Raw genomic sequence first — 6,002 nt, forward strand, 5'->3', positions numbered from 1 at the left:
GGTGGTGTTGGCTTTGGAGTTGGCAATTCAATTTTTCCTTGTTGACAACAAAGAGTAAAATATGTTCATTTTTCTTTGATTTTTGTTTGAGAGACTCTTTTAACAAAAATAAGCACCATAGAAAGTGCATTTATAATTTTTATCCCCAAAGTCCATATAATCTTCCACAATTCCTGGATAAAAAGACACACAAAAAACGAAAGAAAATAAAACTTAAGCACAACATACGATAAAGCAAATGCAAAGGATATATATCAACAAAACAAAAAATTACATAAAATAAAAAACATACCACTTCTATTCTTTTGGAAAAATGCTTGACCCTTACTTATAAGATTGCGATTCTCACGATCAAAGATTTTTTCAGTTGTGTTATCAAGATTATTTGAGAAGTCAACCACCTTTTTTCCCTTTTCATCAGAGTCGTGAACAATTTTTTCAATAGGTGTAATATGCTGTGGTTTATCATAATTAACATCTTTGATAGGACATTGCAAAACAGTTGGTTTGCTACTACTACACTGATGTTTAAATTGTGAAGTTCGATAAAGATATTATATTCATTGTCGTAATTGTTTTTCCTGCTCTACAGCTCTACAGGATCGCTTGTTGATGCGTTTATACATCTTTTAGACATATTTAAAACAAATTGTTATAGCCAATTTAATGATAAACAACTGCAAAAAAGGATTGGGAAAAAAAAAAGAAAAAAATCAATAAAAACATAACAGGTAAATCAATATACATAACATTAAATATAAACAAAGCATCCAAAATTTGAAACTAACAATTCCAAAAGTTTAAATTGTCACATCCCGGCCTTGATTCCAACGTAGCACGATATTGTCCGCTTTGGGCCCCGACCACGCCCTCACGGTTTTGTTTCTGGGAACTCACACGAGAACTTCCCAACGGATCACACGAGAACTTCCCTGCGGATCACCCATCCTGGGATTGCTCTCGCACGAACTCGCTTAACTTCGGAATTCCGATGGAACCCGAAGCTAGTGTGCTCCCAAAAAGCCTCGTACTAGGAAGAGGTGGGGTGCTCCCAAAAAGCCTCGTACTAGGAAGAGGTGGGCATGTACATATAAGGCAAACCACCCCCTCTCAGTTGGTCGATATGGAATAATGTTACAATCCACCCCCCTTTGGGGCCCGACATCCTCGTCGTCACACTCGCACCACATGACATAGTGGCTTTGATACCAAATTGTCACATCCCGACCCGGGCTCCACCACATTCTAGGCTCGACTCCGTTGTAGCACGATATTGTCCGCTTTGAACCCCGACCACGCCCTGACGGTTTTGTTTCTGGGAACTCACACGAGAACTTCCTAGTAGGTCACCCATCTTGAGATTGCACTCGCACGAACTCGCTTAACTTCAGAGTTCCGATGGAACCCGAAGTCAGTAAGCTCCCCAAAGGCCTCGTGCCAGGAAGAGGTGAGCATGTACATATAAGGCACATCACCCTTTCTCCGTTGATCGATGTGAGATGTTACATAAACTGCTTACCTTAGTGTACAGAGCCTTGCAACACAAATACAACCAACTTAAAATAAAAAAAACACCAGTTTCTTAAACCCTGCAAAAAATCAATCTGAATATTATTCAGAAGCAAAATTATTAAACTATGAAATAACAAAATTGTTAACCATCATCAAATATGCCTTCATCTTTGTTTCTAATTTCTGATCTCCATTCAATTCAAAAATTGATACAATCACATATAAGAAGTTTGCTTGACAATATTGCAGAATTATAATTACATAAACTCAATTAATTTTGTACCTAATTAGAATAATTTATAAACCAACCGATACATAAAGAATTACAAAAGGTAATAAAAGCCCATAAACACAAAAACAAAAAAAGTTTCAAGTAGGTAACCTAATGGAACATACAATGATATAATCTAAGTAATTTGTATCGTTTCATAAAAAGAAACCACACCATAAAACACATAAATGCAAATAGAGCTGTAACATGCAATGAGACTTTATCTGCGAGAAAATTTTAAACGATGACACAAATACCAGCACATATGTGCAAAAAAAATTATTAATACGATTAACAAAGATTTGTAAATTAAAAATTTCACACTATTTAACAGTCTAACTCACCCTTGTTTTTTTTCCCTCTCTTTCAACAACAGTACTTCGTAGCTTATATAAACTGCTTTGACAATAATCTGTAGCAGAAAATGAAGTTAGAAATTAAATATACAAAATAGTGAAGCTCAATATTTTTTTTTTCATTCAAAGCAATGCATAATTTAAAAAAGCACAACTCTAAGAAAGGTTAAAGCATTTTTACAAAGCATACTCTGCATTTTTTGTTCAAATTTTGTTTGCTTTACGCACTTAAATTTAATTTAATTTTTTCCTCTGTTTTTTAAAGCTTGACAAAATTATCAACACACTGACAACAACATTGAACTGTTTTTTCAACCCTGTAACCATTTACATAAATACGAATGTAGCATTTCTATTCAGGACTATAACTCTCGTCCCCCCTTTATTCTCCCATTCCTCTGTGTCATTGAATAAAAACCCCAAATTTGTGTACTGCAAAAACTTAACTGAAAACACCATGTACCAAAATGTACAAAAAAACCTATACAAATTTATGAAAGCAAAGAAATAGAAACGAAAACTGTTCTGTTAGCTTCTTCCCATTAGATTTTCAATTTGTTCGGATATACTACTCTCTCTCAAAAAAAAGTGTTGGTAGCTTCTTAGTACCTAGCAGTCAAATGTTTCATTCCCTCACCAATTAATAAGTGAATAAGTAAATGATTAAACTTTCTTAATCACAAAAGGCTCAAAGCCAAAATCCAAAATCATTTACCTTAACAACAAAGCGGTTTGAAGCCTTGGATTATCTTATTGTTTATAAACTGAAATTCTGCAAGTGTCAACATTTACACATGTTAGAAAGGACATTATCATTTGAATTTATCCTTTAAGAAAACTGACGACAAATGTAATGGAAACTACCAAATACCAAATTAAATACAGAAACATCACAAATCCAAAGGCAAACAAAATTCCAAATGAATTCAAAAAAAAAAAAATATTAGAACAAAAGAACCCCAAACCTAAACAAAATCTCAAACCAGTTAAAAAAAAATTAGGCCAAAACAGGCCAACCCATGTCTCTCACATCTTTCCCTTCATCCCAAATCAATCCATAAAAAAAATTTAGGGCAAAATAGCCCAACTTGTGTCTCTCATATTTTATCTTCCTTTGCTCTGTCTTCCCACCACTTGGTCTCAGTGTATGCTCCCTATGTCTGTCGAATTCAAAATTGCCAAAACCAATTGAATCCCTCATGAAAACCATAAGATTATGTAATTAAATATTTTACCAAAAAAACTAAAATCTAATGATAGAAACAAAATACCTAAAATTATAAAAGCAAAATTGATATACAAAAACCATCCAAAATTCATATACAAAAGCCATCTAAACATCGAAAACAACCAAAACAAATTTAAAACAGCCATACCAATGAAGTAAAAAAAAACTCATGGAGAAACCGTAGACTTCACTACGAAGTGGGTTCCAAGGCTACAAACAAACCCCCAAAATCACAATAGTAAAATTAGAACTGAAAACCCATTTATAAATCCAAATACTGAAAACCCATTTATAAATCCAAATTCACACTTCTAAACACACAATATTCAAAGTAGAGAATTACTCACCCCAAATCGGCACCAGGAAACGCTACCTTTTCTGGGCTTCAATTTTTTTCGAATCGACACCAAATTCACTATTTTTTCAGCGACAGGGGGTTGTGGTTTGTAGTTTTTGATAGAGAGAACTAAATAAATTTTTACTGGGTTGGTTGTCACATCTCGGCTTGGACCCATCACATCTCAGGCTCGACTCCACCGTAGTACGATATTGTCTGCTTTGGACCCCGACCAGTTCCTCACGGTTTTGTTTCTGGGAACCCACGCAAGCAGAACTTCTCAGAGGGTCACCCATCCTGGGAATGCTCTGGCCTCTTTCTCGCTTAACTTCGGAGTTCTTACAGAACCCGAAGCCGGTGAGTTCCCAAAAGGTCTCGTGCTAAATAGAGGTGGGAATGTACATATAAGTCTTAGAGGATCCAATCCTCTAGACGATGTGGGATGTTACATTGGTTGTTTTCAACAAGAAAGTGAGAGAGAAGTCGATTTTGCACAAATAATTTGGGAGAAAAAGATGAGAAAGATGAAAAGATGAGAAAGTAGCTTCAGGTAGGTGGAAAGTGGATGAGAACAACGAGAGAGACAAAGCAAAACCAAAAGAAGTAAAAGCAAAAAACACGATGACAGAAGCGTGGCCTAGAAGGGCAAACACGTCTTTTCCATGTAGCAAAGTTGGAAAAATTGGCCAATAACAAAGGAATTTAGGGTATTTTCGGTTATTCACTGCTGGTGAACAGTGATTTTTACTTGAGTTTTAGTATATGTATAATGTTGTGTTTGGACGAGGAATTACCAAGTATCAATGGACATATGCTAACGTAGTATGAAATGCATCACAAAACGTTAGAAATTTGAAATGACTACTAACACAATATATTGAGCGGAATTTGTAAATGACTATTTGAAATGGCACAATTTCATATGTAACCACACAGGAACAATCGCTATTACTCATGACTCATGAGTTTCAGACTAGGAAATGCACTTTAATCCCTCATATTTGACTTCGGCTCACTATCAAGTAGAAATAGTGGAATTTCAGCGTGGCCCATTAAAAGTGGAAAGGGATCGTCTTCGGATCCGTCTTTCTAATCCACCAAATCAGGGAATCCATGCCATTGAAATTTGATCCAAGGCTACAAACAGGGGCCTACTTTAAAAGTTATAATAACTTCAGCCGTTGGATCAAATTTCAACGGCACGGATTCCCTGATTTGATGGATTTGGAGGAAGTGATCTGGAGATGATCCATTTCCATTAAAAGTGGTATGGATGAGACGTAAGTGGAAATGTACATTGTGTACGAGAGATTATCTTCTCTCGTAGTTTTCTCTAAAGGATGATATAAACCAATTGACGACGACGATAATTCAGTGATATTTCTCTTTTGTCATTCAAACGAATCTAGCTCTTCTATGTCTATGAGCATTAATCGAGAACAATGTTCTAAAAAATGGCCTAGGCGGTGCCTAGGCGCTGGGTGTTGTTGTCCCGTGGCAATTTGGGGTAAAATTTTTGATGAAATTGGTGGGCTGCCTAGACAACTGCTAGGCAGGCTAAGTGGCAGTAGGCGGCGCTAGGCGGTGCAACCTAGACTTGATTCGACAAACCTAGACGCCACAAACACAGACGATGCAACCCCGACAAGCTACAAACCCAGAAGGCAGAAGCTTTCGCAATTTCCTAATCCTGATTTGAGATTGCCAAGAAGAATAAAGAGAAAAAAAATTGCAGAGAGAAAAAAAGAAGGGTGACGGCCGACACAACTTCCATCACCTTTTGCTAGAGTGTTTTTTTTTTGTTTTGTTTTTACAGAACTAGAGTGTTCTTTGTAAATATAGAAGCATGGATGGCCTTTTTGGTCCTGTGCTAATTGAATTAGATACATTGGGGGCTGTGAGCTACAATGGCTTTTGGAATTATTTTTACAATCTCTAGGGCTTATTTTATAGATTTGTACAAAACAATTTGTTGCATAATTAAATCCAACAACTTCCCTTATAATTAGAAGCCAGTTTCCCATAAGCATTGGAAATAGATAATATCCAAGCAATAAAGCCTTTCAAACCCCTTCAGATTACAAAAACAATTTGTATTCTGCACATGTTATTTTTTTTTCTTTCCAAATCTCTAATACATTTAGGTGTAAATAAATACTTATTTATAGTATATATAATAAATTTTATTCAAATATGCCTAGTCCGCCTAGGCGCTAAGCCTCATGCCGCCGCCTGACTAGTGCTTATCGTTTTTTAGAAGCTTGATCGAGATAGTCAATAATCCTACATTCCAAACAA

At 35.9% G+C, this 6,002-nt stretch overlaps 1 long non-coding RNA gene across 2 annotated transcripts; it reads right to left on the bottom strand.

Moving 5' to 3' along the window:
* Positions 1-717: 717 nt before the first annotated feature.
* LOC139192853 (uncharacterized) lies at positions 718-4,274 on the bottom strand. 2 transcript variants are annotated; one of them, XR_011577336.1, is made up of 4 exons: positions 3,715-4,274; positions 2,855-2,911; positions 2,128-2,195; positions 718-1,534 (listed from the first exon to the last, which is right to left on the bottom strand). It is a non-coding gene; the product is annotated as an uncharacterized lncRNA (long non-coding RNA). The 2 variants fall into 2 exon arrangements; XR_011577335.1 differs by having other exon boundaries at positions 718-1,589.
* Positions 4,275-6,002: the final 1,728 nt, after the last annotated feature.

Source organism: Malus domestica, chromosome 16 (genome assembly GCF_042453785.1).
Source record: "Malus domestica chromosome 16, GDT2T_hap1".
Lineage (NCBI taxonomy): Eukaryota > Viridiplantae > Streptophyta > Magnoliopsida > Rosales > Rosaceae > Malus > Malus domestica.